The sequence below is a fragment of the Macaca thibetana genome, chromosome 1 (genome assembly GCF_024542745.1).
Source record: "Macaca thibetana thibetana isolate TM-01 chromosome 1, ASM2454274v1, whole genome shotgun sequence".
Lineage (NCBI taxonomy): Eukaryota > Metazoa > Chordata > Mammalia > Primates > Cercopithecidae > Macaca > Macaca thibetana.
This window is the reverse complement of record NC_065578.1, coordinates 22,847,890-22,865,262: the sequence shown is the minus strand read 5'-3', so window position 1 is coordinate 22,865,262 and position 17,373 is coordinate 22,847,890.

Below are 17,373 nucleotides of genomic sequence, written 5' to 3'. Positions count from 1 at the left end.
AGCCATTTCAGTCTAATTACTAAACAGGGCACAGGAAGTCAATGCTGAACTCCCACTCCTCCTGTCAACGCTGATCCAGGGGTCCAGCCTTCAAGACCCTTAAAGGATTCTGATGCCCAGACCCCATCCCAGAATCAGAATCTTTGAGCACGGGGGTGCGGCTATTCCAATCCAGCTGATTCCAATGTCTCACTCTAGTTGAGAATCGCTGCTTTCAGTTTTGCTAAGGGCAATCCCCTGGTGTGGAGACATATTTATGAAGGAGACCCCCTTGTCCTATGTAATTCTCAAAGTTGGTGATAACACCAAATAACCCCAAGAAATCAGAAACTAGCTCCTGAATACCCAGAGTTGTTTAGATTAGCTTTTAAAAGTGATTTTCACACAGGTGGACTCCCAGGCTCGGCCATGGGGTTCCTTGCTAGTTTGTTGATCCCAGTTGTCTAATTCTTGGCCCATTCAAGGGTCTTGGCCTCAGTCCCCAGGCCAGAAGCTGGCTGAATGGAGAGAGGGGCAGCAATCTTGAGAGGAACGAATGAAACAGGCTGAGACTGCTACCTGCGTTGATAGGAAGAGGAAATCTGAAACACCCCGTGCTCACTCCCCCCAAAATAATGGTATATCAGAGCCATCTACTTATATGTAAGACCATAACAATGCCTGTCCCCCAACTATTCACACTCGTGGCATGAGGAAGAGACAGATACGCCATCCCCAGCTCAGAAATAATGGGAGGCTCTAAAGAGAATCAAAGGAAACATGAAACCACTGAAGCTCCCACACAGTGTTTGCTTGACAACATTCTCTGGATTCACTTGCTATGTTTTTTTGTGTGTTTGTTTGTCTTTTTTTTTTGAGATGGAGTCTTGCTCTGTCACCCAAGCTGGAGTGCAGTGGCGTGATCCCGGCTCACTGCAACCTCTGCCTCCTGGGTTTAAGCAATTCTCCTGCCTCAGCCTCCCGAGTAGCTGGGATTACAGATGCCTGCCATTACCCTGCTAATTTTTTTTTTTTTTTTTTTTTTTTGAGAAGGAGTCTTGCGCTGTTGCCGAGGCTGGAGTGCAGTGGCGCAATCTCGGCTCATCTACCTCTCAGACTTAAGCGATTCTCCTGCCTCAGCCTCCCAAGTAGCTGGGATTACAGGCACATGCCACCACGCCTGGCTAACTTTTTAGATTTTTGGTAGAGACAGGGTTTCACCATGTTGGCCAGACTGGTCTTGAACTCCTGACCTCAAGTGATCCGCCTGCCTCAGGCTCCCAAAGTGCTGGGATTACAGGTGTGAGCCACCCTGCCAGGCCTAATTTTTATATTTTTAATAGAGATGGAGTTTCACCATTATGACCAGACTGGTTTTTCACTTCATTGATGACCAAAGTGCTGGATTTTTGAACTGTCGGCATTTTCTGAGACGGACTGTCAGTGCAGTGATCTCCTGCAACTCCGCCTCCCGGGTTTACGCCATTCTCCTCCCAAAGTAGCTGGGATTAGGCGCCCGCCACCTCGCCCGGCTAGTTTTTTGTATTTTTAGTAGAGACGGGGTTTCACGGTGGAGTCTCCACTGGGATTACAGGCTTGAGCCACCGCGCCCGGCTCTGTCGGCATTTTCACAGGTGAAAAACCGAGGTTCAGCACCACCACGCCCGGCCTCTGCTTTGTATTGTAATAGCCGCTACCATTTTTAACATCTTCTACACATCTTTTTAACATATTCTAAACCTACATCATCCAAGTGCTCTCACTTTATTTCATTCAGTCCTACCATGAGCTTTAAAGGTAGGCACAGTTGCTGTTCTAGACTGAGGCTGAGAGAGACTCATTCACCTCTGCAACAAATGTCTTGTATTTTAAACATTTTCTTTGGAGTTTTGTCTCGTTACATAACACATTAACTATAGAAAAGGTAGATAAACAATAAGTAGAAATCACTCAACATCTCACTTCCCAGAAGTAAGCATTGTGAATGCTTGGAAGGTATGTCCTTCCAGTCTTTTTTCTATACCAGGAGAGAGTGTGAGTCGTGGCAGGAGCATAGACACCAAAACCTGCTCAGCGACTCACCTTAGCTCTGTGGCTTTCTAGCATATGACTGACTTTGGCAGGTTGTTTAACTTCTCTGCCTCGGGGTTGAAGCGATTCTCCTGCCTCAGTGGTATAAATTCTATTGTTACCTTTTTTCACTTTTTTTTTCTTTTTCTTTTTTGAGACAGAGTCTATCTCTGTTGCCCAGGCTGGAGTACAGTGGCATGATCTCAGCTCACTGCAACCTCCACTTCACAGTTTCAAGTGATGGTCCTGCCTCAGCCTCCTGAGTATCTGGGATTACAGGCATGTGCCACCACACCCAGCTAATTTTTGTGTTTTTAGTAGAGATGGGATTTCTCCATATTGGCCAGGCTGGTCTTGAACGCCTGGGCCTCATGTGATCCACCCACCTCGGCCTCCCAAAGTGTTGAGATTACAGTTCTGAGCTACCATGCCTGCCCCTTTTTCCACTTTTTAAACTCAGGATGTTGTGAGCATGTTTCTATGTATATATACATTTATTGCTAACCATATTTTATGTTATGACCATCTTTGATTAATTTTACTATTCTCCACTGTTATTTCCAATTTTTTGCTATTATGTGCTGAGTTGGATATCCCTATAAATAAATCTTCATTTCTGTAAATAAGTTTCCTTTAAATAAATTACTAGGGGTGAAAGTACTAGGTCACAAGGTAAATATATAGGTAAGACTTTTGATATATATTACCAAATACCTTCCAGAAACTATGTATCCATGTATGCCCCCACCATCAGGCTAAAGGTCAGCCCCAGGCTTCTGGCTTTGAGGATACTGTTCTCCGTCCTCGTTGTTTATAGCTGCTTTCCCGACATTGGATCTGTAAGAGGAGTTGGTGAATTTACATTGGTGAATTTATTTGTTTTTTGAGACGGAGTTTTGCTCTTGTTGCCCAGGCTGAAATGCAGTGGCACAATCTCGGCTCACTGCAACCTCTGCCTCTGGGTTCAAGCGATTCTCCTGCCTCAGCCTCCCAAGTAGCTGGGATTATAGGCATGTGCCACCACGCCCAGCATATTTTTTGTATTTAGTAGAGACAGGATTTCACCATGTTGGTTGGGCTGGTCTTGATCTTCTGTCCTCAGGTGATCCACCCGCCTCGGCCTCCGAAAGTGTTGGGATTACAAGGGTGAGCCACCTCACCCGGCAGTGAATTTCTTTTGACGGGAAATAGTCAAAGTACTTTTAAAAGGTTTTTTTAAAGATCACGTGTTATGTATGGCCTTTGTACAAAGCATGCCTGTGGGACAGCTTTTTCTGGGGAACATGGAGCTAATAAGATCCATTTATTCGTCACAGCCTCCATAGCTGTCAATTTGGCAGTTAATGAGCTACAAACATCTGGAATTTCCACTGACTCAGGCAAGCCGGTGTTTGTTCTCTGGCTGATGGCTTGGGTTTGGAAAGAGACTATGAGTCAAGCTTCCATGGCCCAAAAGCCTAGATTTTGCCACAGCAGGAAAAAAAAAACAACCAAAAACAGATTGACACAGTCTTAACACATGATTAAACTGTTAGGTGACACCATGGCATGACTTCCAATCTTGGGAAGAGCAGGCAACAAAGGAGTCGCCATTCGCCCGCAGTTTCCAAGGCAAGAGGAGGTGAAGTAACTTGCTCAAGTTCAGTCTGATCTCTTGATTCCAGTTCACCGTGGTTTAATATTTACACCATCTCCTTGCCTTTGACTGGTATATCTTTATTTTGTTTTGTTATAACTGTTACTGATGCAATTCAAAGATACGATCTTTTGCATATTACAAATGTGTTGCATATTAAATAATAACACTAAGTATCTAGCACTTTACTGTGAGCAAGGTACACTGTCCTAAGCAATTAAAAAAAAATTTTTTTTTGAAACAGGATCTCTGTCACTCAGGTTGGAATGCAGTGGTGAGATCTGCAGGATTCCTGGGCTCAAGCAATCCTCCTGCCTCAGCCTCCCGAGTAGCTGGGACAACAGGTGTAGGCCACCGTGCCTGGCTTATTTTAGTATTTTTTGTTGAGACAGGGTTTCTTCATGTTGTCCGGGCTGGTCTTGAACTCCTAGGCTCTAGTGATCCACCTGCCTCAGCCCCCAGTTTTTTTCGTCACTCTGTCGCTCAGGCTGGAGTGCAGTGGTGCAATTTTAGCTCACTGAAACCTTTGCCTGCCGGGTTCAAGTGATTTTTTTTTCCTGCCTCAGCCTCCGGAGTGGCTGGAATTACAGGCGCACACCACCATGCCCGGCTAATTTTTGTATTTTTAGTAGAGACGGGGTTTCACCATGTTGGCCAGGCTGGTCTCAAACTCCTGACCTCAGGTCATCTGCCTTCCTTGGCCTCCCAGATTGCTGGGATTACAGGTGTGAGCCACCGTGCCTGGCCTTAACTGTAGTTAAGGGCTGCAATCAGGGAGGAAGAAGGGCAGAAGACGTTAAGAAAGTTCTTACTTGACTAGAACTCTTGTGACATTTTCCTGGCCTGATAGATAGCTAAAGCTGCCTCTTTCTCTCATGGCACTTGTTCTTCAGCAAATTCTCTTCATGAGCTCTCTCAGCTGCAATTCCTTCACAGTGGGCAATGCTTCTCCTTAGGCTGACTGCTCCCTCAGCTTCTGCCTCTTAGTACAATATCTTGCTGTAAGACTGTCATTGCAGGGGCCACCCTCGTGGGCTTTGAAAATAACTCCAGTCAGGCAAGTGGCTCACACCTGAAATCCCAGCACTTTGGGAGGCTGAGGCAGGCAGATCACTTGAGCCCAGGAGGCAGAGGTTGCAGTGAGCTGAGATCCCACCATTGCACTCCAGCCTGGGCAATAGGAGTGAAACCCTGTCTCGCAAACAAACAAACACATTGGGGTCTATAAATACTCTAGGTTTTTTTTTTCTAATTTTTTTTCTAATCGGCAATGAGAATATATGTGCAATTTTACTGGCCAATGATAGCATGGAACTAGAAGGGTGGCTACCTCCCATTTAGAGCATACTGTATTCTGAGCGCTTCCTAGCAGTATGGACCCTGAACACTAGGTTGGTGTAGCAGAGTGGCTAAGAGCAGGTTTTGGCATCAGGGTGACCCAGGTTCAAGTTCGACGTGTGTGACTTTGGGCAAATCACTTAGCCTACCTCTTTGAACCTCAGTTTTCTCATCCATTTAATGAGGCAATACTACTAGTGACCTCAGTAGGTTGTGATGAGAATTAAATAAGATAATGCATATCAATTGTTTAAGACAGGCTAGTGCAATGGCTCACACCTGTAATCCCAGCACTTTGGGAGGCTGAGGCAGAAGAATTGCTTGAACCCAGGAGGTGGAGGTTGTAGTAAGCCGAGATTGCACCACTGCACTCCATCCTGGGTGACAGCGAGACTGTCTAAAAAAAATTAAATACATTAAAAACAAAAATTTTTGTGAATTGTGTTCACAGCCGCTGCCACGCCACTGTCACTCTCCAAGGCCAGCGCCACCTCTCACTCGCTGAGCTCCGGAAGGCAAAGAGAAGGGGGGTAAACAAGAGAAGGGGTAAGCAAGAGAAAGGGGGTAAGCAGGGAGGTCTCTGTACCAACGGCTCCTACAAAGCCGACTGCCGGCAAATCCACCGGTGGTGAAGCATCCGGAAGCAACTGGCTACGAAGGCCGCTCGCAAGAGTGCGCCCTCTACTGGAGGGGTGAAGAAACCTCATGGTTACAGGCCTGGTACTGTGGCACTCGGTGAAATTAGACATTATCGGAAGTCCACTAAACTTATGATTTGCAAACTTCCCTTCTAGCGTCTGGTGCGACATATTGCTCAGGACTTTAAAACAGATCTGCAGGGGCCGGGCGCGGTGGCTCACGCCTGTAATCCCAGCACTTTGGGAGGCTGAGGCGGGCGGATCACAAGGTCAGGAGATCAAGATCATTTTGGTTAACATGGTGACACCAAGTTGTGTTCTCTACTGAAAACACAAAAAATTAACCAGGCGTGGTGGCGGGTGCCTGTCGTCCCAGCTGCTGGGGAGGCTGAGGCAGGAGAATGGCGTGAACCCGAGAGGCGGAGCTTGCAGTGAGCCAGGATCGTGCCACTGCACACCAGCCTGGGCTACAGTGCGAGACTCCGTCTCAAAAAAAGTAAATAAATAAAAATCAAATAATAAAACAGATCTGCGCTTCCAGAGCTCAGCTATCGGTGCTTTGCAGGAGGCAAGTGAGGCCTCTCTGGTTGGCCTTTTTGAAGACAACAGCCTGTGTGCTGTCCATGCCAAACGTGTAACAATTATGCCAAAAAACATGCAACTGGCACGCCGCATACATGGAGAACGTGCTTAAGAATCCATTGTGATAGGAAACATTTCATTCTCAAAAAAGAAAATAAATTCTCTTCTTCCTGTTGTTGGTAGTTCTGAACGTCAGATATTTTTTTCCCATGGAGTCAAAACGTTATAATTGCGAGTGGAAAGATAGGGGACAGAAATCAGGTATTGGCAGTTTTTCCATTTTTGTTTGTGTGTGAATTTTTAATATAAATGCGGAGACGTAAAGCATTAATGCAAGTTAAAATGTTTCAATGAACAAGTTTCAGCGGTTCAACTTTACAATAATTGTAAATAAACCTGTTAAATTTTTCTGGACAATGCCAGCATTTGGATTTTTGTTTTGTTTTGTTTTGTTTTGAGACGGAGTCTCACTCTGTCGCCCAGGCTGAAGTGCAGTGGCCGGAGCTGGCCGGAGCTCAGCCAGGAGGCAAGCTCCGCCTCCTGGGTTTACGCCATTCTCCTGCCTCAGCCTCCCGAGTAGCTGGTTCTACAGGCGCCCGCCACCTCGCCCGGCTAGTTTTTTTTTGTATTTTTTAGTAGAGACGGGGTTTCACCGTGTTAGCCAGGGTGGTCTCGACCTCCTGACCTCGTGATCCACCCGTCTCGACCTCCCAGAGTGCTGGGATTACAGGCGTGAGCCACCGCGCCCGGCCTGGATTTTTTTAAAACAAGTAAATTTCTTATTGACGGCAACTAAATGGTGTTTGTAGCATTTTTGTCATCTAGTAGATTCCATCCATTCATTATACTTCTCTAACTGAGTTGTCCTACGTGCAATTACGTATATTTAATGTTGTCTGTCTTCCGTGCTTTTCCTGTAAGTTTGCTATTAAAATACATGAAAAATTGTTAAGTACTTAGAGACAAATGAAAATGAAAGCACAACATATCAAAACTTATAGGATGCAATGAAAATAGTGCCCGTAGGAAATTTATAGCTGTAAGCACTTACATTAAAAAACAAGATCTCAGATCAACAACTTAATTTTACAACTTAAGGAACTAGGAAAAGAAAATCTAAACCCAAAACTAGCAGATGGAAAGAAATAATAAAGATTAAAGCAGATATCAATGAAATAGAGAATTGAAAAATCACAGAGGCCAGGCACATTGGCTCACACTGATAATCCCAGCACTTCCTAAGGCCGAGGTGAGAGGATGACTTGAGGTCAGGAGTTCAAGACCAGCCTGGGCAACATAGCAAGACCTTGTTTCTACTAAATAATAATAATAATAATAATAAATAAAAATTTTAAGGAAAAAGTAAAAAAAAAAAATAGAGAAAAATTTTAAACCCAAAATTGGTTCTTCAAAAAGATTAACAAAATAGGCAAATTTAGCTAGATTGGCTAAGAAAAAAAAAAGAGAAGACTCAAATTACTAAAATCAGAAGTGAAAGTGGAAACAAATGAAAAGGATTATAAGAGAATACTATGAATAATTATACACCAACAAATTGGATAATCTGGATGAAACGGATGAATAACTAGAAACACAAAGCCTACTAATACTGAATCATGAAGAAATAGAAAATATGAATAGACTTATAACTAATAATGATATGTAATCAGTAATACAAAATCTCCTGACCAAAAAAAAATCTCCTGACAAAGAAAAGCCCTGGACCTGAGGGCTTCACTTATGAATTCTATCAAATGTTTAAAGAATTAACACTAATCCTTCTCAACTTTTCAAAAAAATGGAAGAAGGAAACACTTCCTAACAAATGCTATGAGGCCAGCATTACTCTGATACTGAAGACAGATAAAGATACCACAAGAAAAGAAAACTGTGAACCAATATCTCCTATGAACATCGATACAATAGTCCTTAACAAAATACAATACTATCAAGCTGAATTCAACAGCATATTAAAAGGATTATTTATACACATGACTAAGTAGGATTTATTCCTGGAATGCAAAGATAGTTTAACATATGAAAATCAATTAAAGTAATATACCACATTAATAGGATGAAGGGGCCAGGCACGGTGGCTCATGCCTATAATCCCAGCACTTTGGGAGGCTAAGGTGGGCAAATCATGAGGTCAGGAGATCGAGACCATCCTGGCTAACACAGTGAAACCTCGTCTCTACTAAAAATACAAAAAATTAGCCAGGCGTGGTGGCGGGTGCCTGTAGTCCAGCTACTTGGGAGGCTGAGGCAGGAGAATGGTGTGAACCCAGGAGGTGGAGCTTGCAGTGAGCCAAGATCGTGCCACTGCACTCCAGCCTGGGCAACAGAGCAAGACTCTGTCTCAAAAAAAAAAAAAAAAAAAAATAGGATGAAGGGGAAAATCACCTCACATGATTAGCTCAATTGATGCAGAAAAAGCATTTGACAAAATTCAACATTTTTTCATGATAAAAACACTCAACGAACTAGGAACAGAAGAAAATACCTCAACATAATAAAAGCTATATATAAAATACAGCCAATGTCATACTCATCAGTGACTGAAAACTTTTCCTCTAAGACCAAAAATAAGGCAAGAATGCCTGCTTTCACCACTTCTGTTCAACGCATTACTGAAAGTCCTAGCCAAAGCAATTAGTCAAGAAAAAGAAAAAAAAGTATTGAAATTGAAAAAGAAGAAGTAAAATTCTCTCCATTTGCAGATGGTATAATTTTACATGTGGAAATGCATACAGATCACACACACACACACAACTGTTCAAACTATCTGAAAATTTTGGCAAAGAAGCAGGGTACAAAGTCAATATACAAAGGTCAGTTGCATTTCTAGACACTAATGATTAATAATCTGAAAAAGACATTAAGAAAACAATTCCATTTATAATAGCATCAAAAAGAATAAAATACTTAGGATTTAACCAAGGTGAGAGACTTATACAATGAGAAATAAAAAACATTGCTGAAAGAAATCAAAGACATAGGTAAGTGGAAAGACATCATAGATTAGAGAAGACTTAATATTGTTAAGATGTCAGTACTATTCAAAACATTCTATAGATTCAATGCAATCCCTATCAAAACCCCAACATTTTTTACAGAAATAGATAAACCCACCCTAAAATTCATGAGGAATTTCAAGAGACCTTGAATAGCCAATCAACCTTTAAAAAGAAGACCAAAATTGGACATCCCACATTTCCTGATTTCAAAACTTACTACAAAGCTACAGTAATTAAAATAGTTTGGTACTGGCATAAAGACAGTCATATAGACCAATAACATAGAATAAAGAGCCCAGAAATAAGCCCTCACATACATGGTATAATAATTTTTGTCAAAGACGCCAAAACCATTCAATGAAGAAAGGACAATCTTTTCAACAAATGGGGCTGGGAAAACTGGATGTAAAATACCAAAGAATGAAATTAGACCCTTACCTAACATCATATATGAAAATTAACTCAAAATGGATCAAAGACCTAAATGTAAAACATAAAACTATAAAACGTAAAAGAAAACATAGGGCAAACGCTTCATGATATTGGATTTGGCAATACTTTCTTGGATTATAGCACCAAAGGCACAGGTAACAAAGGAAAAAATAGACAAATGGGACTACATGAAAATCAAAAACTTTTGTACATCAAAGAACACTATCGGCCAGATGAAGTGGCTCACACCTATAATTCCAGCACTTCGGGAGAACAAGGCAGGTGGATCATGAGGTCAGGAGTTGGAGACCAGCCTTGCCAACATAATGAAACCCCGTCTCTACCAAAAATACAAAAATTAGCTGGGCATGGTGGCGCACACCTGTAGTCCCAGCTACTTGGGAGGCTGAGGCAGGAGAATCGCTTGAATCCGGGAGGCAGAGGTTGTAGTGAGCCGAGATCATGCCACTGCACTCCAACAACAGAACGAGACTTTGTCTCAAAAAACAAACAAACAAACAAAAAACACTGTCAACCAGAAGGAAGAGGAAAATTATGGAATGAGAGAAAACATTTGCAAGTCATATATCCGATAAAGGAGTAATATCCAGAATTTATAAATAATTCCTAAAACTCAACAAAAGAAATAAACTGATTCAAAAATGGGCAAAGAACTGGGTGCAGTGGCTTATGCCTGTAATCCCAGCACTCTGGGAGGCTGAGATGGAAGGATCACTTGAGCCTAGGAATTCAATACCAGCCCTGGCAACGCAGTGAGAACCCTATCTCTACAAAAAAATTAAAAGTTAGCCAGGTGTGGTATGCATGTCTGTATTCCCAACTACTCGGGAGGCTGACGTGGGAGATCGCTTGAGCCCAGGAGTTCAAGCTCGCAGGGAGCTATTATTATGACACTGCACTCCAGCCAGGGTGAAAGAGCAAGACCCTGTCTCTAAAAAAAAAAAAAAAAAAAAAAAAAAAAAAAAGTGCAAAGGGCTTGAATGGACGTTTATCCAAAGAAGATATACAAATGCCAATAAGCACATGAAAAGATGCTCAATAAAACTCATCATGAGGGAAATGTAAATCAAAACCACAATGAGGTACCACCCAACACCCATTAGGATGCTACTGTCAAAAACAAAAAACAGAAAATAACAAGTATTGGCAAGGATGTGGAAAAATTGCAATTTCTGTGCAGTATTGGTGGGGATGTAAATTGGTAAGATTGCTGTGGAAAACAGTATATCAGTTCCTCAAAAACTTAAAAATAGAATTACCACATGAGCTGGCGATTCCACTTCTGGGTATGGAATTAGAAAGCAGGGTCTCAGATAATTGCATACCCATGTTCAAAGCATTATTCACAATAGCTAAAGCATGGAAGCAACCCGAGTGTCCATCCATGGACGAATGGATAAGCAAAATGTATAATATACTTACAATGGATTATTATCCAGTCTTAAAAAGTTAGGAAATCTTGACACATGATACAACATAAACGAACCTTAAGGACATTCTGCTAAGTGAAATAAGCCAATTACAAATGACAAATACTGTATGATTCCACTTACATGAGGTTTCTTGAGTAGTTAAATTTAAAGAGACAGAAAGTAGAATGGTGGTTGCAGGGGCTGAGAGGAGGGGAAATGAGGAGTTATTATTTAATGGGTATAGAGCTTCAGTTTTGCAGTATAAAAAGAGTTCTGGAGATGGATGGTGAAGATGGTTGCACAAGAATACAAATGTACTTAATATCATTAAACTGTACACTTATAAATGGTTAAGTTGGTAAATTTTATGTTATGTGTATTTACAAATGAGGAAGAAGAAGAAGTAGGCAGAGAGTGGTGGCTCACACTTGTAATCCCAGAACATTGGGAGCCTGAGGCAAGAGGATCGCTTAAGTCCAGGAGTTCAAGACCAGCCTGGGCAACATAGTCAAACTCTGTCTTTACAAAAAATAAAAAATTAGCCAGGTGGCCAGGCGTGGTGGCTCACGCCTGCAATCCCAACACTTTGGGAGACCGAGGCAGGCAGATCACCTAAAGTTGGGAGTTCGAGACCAGCCTGACCAACATGGAGAAACCCTATCTCTACTAGAAATACAAAATTAGCCAGGCATGGTGGCTTGTGCCTATAATCCCAGCTACTCAGGAGGCTGAGGCAGGAGAATCACTTGAACCCAGGAGACAGAGGTTGCCATGAGCCGAGACCACACCATTGCACTCCAGCCTGGGCCACGAGAGCAAAACTCCATCTGAAAAAAAAAAAAAAATTTAGCCAGGCATGGTAGTGCACACCTGTAGTCCTAGATACTCAGAAGGCTGAGACAGGAAATTTACTTGAGCCTGAAAGGTTGAGGCTGCTGTAAGCTCTGATCGCGCCACTGCACTTTAGTCTAAATGACAGAGCAAGATCCTGTCTCAAAAAAAAAAAAAGAAGTAAAAAAAGGTATTTCTTTATACCATGGATTTTGTTTCAACATAGTCATTTGTCTAAATATTTAAATAAGAAAGCTAACACTTAAAATAATAAAAGATGTTCTATCTTTCTACCTTGACAAATTTACATTCACAACAACAAAATTAACCCCAACCTTTTATGTCATTTGCATGCAGTTTCCTTTTGTTTCGAGGTCATGGGGCAAAAGACGTGCAGAAGCATTTCCCTGAGGCCTGAACAGTGTTAGTCCTAAGAATGGCTGTCAAGAGTTACAGGTTGTATTGTGCCAGCACTGAGTGGCAGACGTGCCCATATGTTCATGTCATGTACAGTAACACATGTAGCCACACAGTCGTTTGACCCCTATGAACCCATGGCTAGAAGATTTCAGTTTATTTAGACTTGCAACTTTCTTTCCTTTTTGTTTTTTTTCAGACAGAGTCTCGCTCTGTCACCCAGGCTGAAGTGCAGTTACATGATCTTGGCTCACTGGAACCTCCGCCTTCAGGGTTCAAGCGATTCTCCTGTCTCAGCCTCTGGAGTAGCTGGAATTACAGGCGTAAGCCACCACGCCCAGCTAATTTTTTTTTTTTTTTTTTAGTAGAGATGGGCTTTCACTATGTTGACCAGGCTGGTCTTGAACTCCTGACCTCAGGTGATCCGCCCGCCTCAGCCTCCCAAAGTGCTGGGATTTACAGGCATGAGCCACCGCACCCAGCTAGACTAGCAACTTTCATTCTTGTGTTCATTTATTTCAAGATAGAATGATAATTGTGGCATTAACAGTTATTGTTTGTAATTTGATTCTAATATTTCCTTTTTTTTTTCTTTTTTTTTTGAGACGGAGTTTCATTCTTGTAGCCCAGGCTGGAGTGCAATGGCTCAATCTCGGCTCACCACAACCTCCGCCTCCCAGATTCAAACGATTCTCCTGCCTTAGCCTCTCAAGTAGCTGGGATTACAGGCATGCGCCACCACATCCGGCTAGTTTTGTATTTTTAATAGAGATGGGGTTTCTCCATGTTGGTCAGGCTGGTCTCGAACTCCCAACCTCAGGTGATCCGCCCACCTCGGCCTCCCAAAGTGCTGGGATTACAGGCATGAGCCACTGTGCCCAGCCTAATATTTCACTTTTATCTTATTTAATAAATTAATTTTATGTATGCTTGTGACATGGGGTTCTCTAACCCCAGAGCAAGGGCCTCTCTTGCCTAATCTCAGGGGTAATATATTTGCTTGTATGTCCTTAAAATCTAATATAATGAAATATAGATCAACTATGGTGTCTAATAGTTCTGTGACAGCTATCTCCACTAGAAGGATCTTGGAGCAGGCATTAACCACATACAGGGACCACAACTGCCACCAAATGCTGTAGCTCAGGGTTTTCCTTTTGGTAGCCCTTATCTGGTAAGACCCCAGCAAAGCTGACACTTCAAGCCCTCCCTTCTTCCTTCCTTTTCAAGGATCTGGACACGTAGAGTTACAGGCTCTATACACAGGGACTTTTCTTCCTGGAAACCTGGTAGGAAATCCCATATGTCTGCCTGTTTGCCAAACTATTCCCTTGATTGACAGGATGCGGCCTATTCAAACTTCTCTATGTGTCTGTTGAATAAATGCATGTATAAAAAAGGCATGGCCTCACATAATTAATCAAATATCTGATCTTTCCCTTACCCATTGCAGGATTCACGGCTGAGAGCCCATAAGAAAGAACAGATAGGCCAGGCGCGGTGGCTCACATTACAGTGCCTGTAATCCCAGCACTTTGGGAGACCAAGGTGGGTGGATCACAAGGTCAAGAGTTCAAGATCAGCCTGACCAAGATGGTGAAACCCCATCTCTACTGAAAATACAAAAATTAGCTGGGCACAGTGGCAGACGCCTGTAATCCCACCTACTCAGGAAGCTGAGAGAGGAGAATCGCTTGAACCTGGGTGGCAGAGGTTGCAGTGAGCCGAGATCGCACCACTGCACTCCAGCTTGGGCAACAGAGTGAGACTCTGTCTCAAAAAAAAAAAAAAAAGAAAAAGAAAAGAAAAGAAAAGAGAGAATATAGAACAGCAGAGAAGCATAACAAATCTATTTAATACAAATTTTATGTGACACAGGTGACTAAGAAATGAAGACTCTGGCGGGCACAGTGGCTCACGCCTGTAATCCTAGCACTTTGAGAAGCCAAGGTGGGTGGATCACCTGAGGTCAGGAGTTCGAGACCAGCCTGGGCAACAAGGTGAAACTCTATCTCTACTAAAAATACAAAAATTAGCCAGGTGTAAAAATTAGCTGGGTGTGGTGGCCCACACCTGTAATCCCAGCTACTCAAGAGGCTGAGGCAGGAGAATTACTTGAACTCGGGAGATGGAGGTTGCAGTGAGCTGAGACTGCGCTACAGTACTCCAGCCTGGGCAACAGAGCAAGACTCTGTCTCAAAAAAAAAAGAAAGAAAGAAAAAAGAAATAAGGCAAATGAAGAAAACATTGTTAGGGTGGAACTAAGAAGAAAATGAGAGACTGGGTGTGGTGGCTCACACATGTAATCCTAGCACTTTGGGAGACTGAGGTGCGTGGATCACAAGATCAGGAGTTTGAGACCAGCTTGGTCAACATGGTGAAACCCCGTCTCTACTACAAATACAAAAATTAGCCGGGTGTGGTAGCATGTGCCTGTAATCCCAGCTACTTGGGAGACTGAAGTAAGAGAATCCCTTGAACCTGGGAGATGGAGGTTGAAGTGAGCCAAGATCATGCCACTGCACTCCAGCCTGCAGGACAGAGCAAGACTCCATCTCACAAAAAAAAAGAAAGGAGAGAGTCGGCCAGGCGTGGTGGCTCACACCTATAATCCCAGCACTTTGGGAGGCTGAGGCAGGTGGATTACCTGAGGTCATGAGTTTGAGACCATCCTGGCCAACATGGTGAAACTCTGTCTCTAAGAAAAATACAAAAATTAGCTGGGCATGGTGGTGCATGCCTGTAATTCCAGCTACTCAGGAGGCTGAGGCACTAGAATTGCTTAAACCCAGGAGGCAGAGGTTGCAGTGAGCTGAGATGGCACCACTGAACTCCAGCCTGTGTGACAGAGCAAAATTCCATCAGAAAGAAAGAAAGAAAGAGAGAGAGAGAGAGAGAGAGAGAGAAAGAAAGAAAGAAAGAAAGAAAGAAAGAAAGAAAGAAAGAAAGAAAGAAAGAAAGAAAGAAAGAAAGAAAGAAAGAGAGAGAGAAAGAGAGAGAGAGAGAAAGAGAAAGAGAGAGAAAGAAAGAAAGAAAGAAAGTAAGTCATGGAAATCATCCCAGTAGAGTGGAAATCTTCAGGTGATTATAAAGAAATGGAATGAATGAAATGGAAATTGGTAGGGTTAAAACAGAGGTCTTAATACAATACTATCAAAAGTTGGGTAGACCAAAGGAAGCCTTGTCTGGTCCCCCAACATTAAAAGGCCCGAAACAAGTTTTCTGTCTTTCTCCCAGTGTGGAGAAATTTTAAAGCTAGAAGGCAGAGATTACAATGAAATCTGATCAGAAATTTTCAGGGGCAATCATTGGATAAACTAATCAAAATAAGGATTGACAAAAGGGACAGAGTCCTTTGGCTCAACCCTTAGCTGGGGATCCAAAGTCTTTTGCATAAGAGAAGGTAAAATGGTCTGTTGTGGGAAGTCAGGGACCCTGAATGGAGGGACAGGCTGGAGCCACGGCACAGGAACATAAATTGTGAAGATTTCACCTTAATATGGACATTTATCAGTTCCCAAATAATACTTTTATAATTTCTTATGCCTGTCTTTAATCTCTTAATCCTGTTATCTTCATAAGCTGAGGATGTACATCATCTCAGGACCACTGTGATAATTGTGTTAACTGTACAAGTTGATTGTAAAACATGTATGTTTGAACAATATGAAATCAGTGCACCTGGAAAAAGAACAGAATAACAGCGATTTTTACGGAACAAGGGAAGACAACCATAAGGTCTAACTGTCTGTGGGGTCGGGCAAAAAGAGCCATATTTTTCTTCTTGCAGAGAGCCTATAAACAGATATGCAAGTAGGAAAGATATTGCTAAATTCTTTTCCTAGCAAGGAATATTAATACTAATACCCTGGGAAAGGAATGAGTTCCTGGGGGAAGGTCTATAAACGGCTGCTCTAGGAATGTCTGTCTTGTGCAGTTGAGATAAGGACTGAGATACGCCCTGGTCTCCTGTAGAACCCTCAGGCTTACTAGGGTGGGGAAAAACTCAGCCCTGGTAAATTTGTGGTCAGATCAGTTCTCTGCTCTTGAACCCTGTTTTCTGTTGTTTAAGATGTTTATCAAGACAATACATGCACCGCTGAATATAGACCCTTATCAGTGGTTCTGCTTTTGCCCTTCATCCTGTTCCCTCAGAAGCATATGATCTTTGTTAGACCCTTATTAGTGGTTCTGCTTTTGGCCCTTTGAAGCATGTGATCTTTGTACCTATTCCCTGTTCTTACACCCCCTCCCCTTTTGAAACTCTTAATAAAACCTTGCTGGTCTGAGACTCAGGCAGGCATCACGGTCTTACCGATATGTGATGTCACGCTCAGCGGCCCAGCTGTAAAATTCCTCTCTTTGTACTGTCTCTCTTTATTTCTCAGCCAGCTGACACTTATGGAAAATAGAACTTATGTTGAAATATTGGGGGTGGGTTCCCCCATTATGGTCTGGGGGTAGAGAAGAGAATTTTCTGAAACTAGAACATAAAAATGTAAGGATTGGTAGTGTAACCACCCAGTGGATTCTTCCTGCCTGCTGCATAAACAAAGACCACAGCATTGCAGTAATGAAAGAGTTTAATAGACATGAGGCCAGTCACACAATGTGACAGACAGAATTAGGACTCAAATAAATCTCATCCAAAGTTGGTAGGTTAGGGGTTTTCCAAAAGCACTTTTGAGGAAGGGGTGCTAGGGGTGGCTAGGCTTGCTGCTGATTGGTTGGGACAGAGATGAAATCATAGGGGGTGGAAGCTGTCCTGAGTGCTGAACTCCTTCTGAGTGGGGCCACAGGAGCAGTGTTGGTGGATACAGGCAGAGCCATCAGGTATGGGTGGAGCCATGGGTTTCAGACTTCCGAAAACTGAAAAATACTCAAAAGGCCAGTCTACAATAGTGGTGTTATCTGCAGGAGTGGCTGTCAATTAAACAATGTCTTCACCTTAGCAGAATTCAGATTCCTCTCCTTCCACAGCCTGATGACCTTTCATTGGC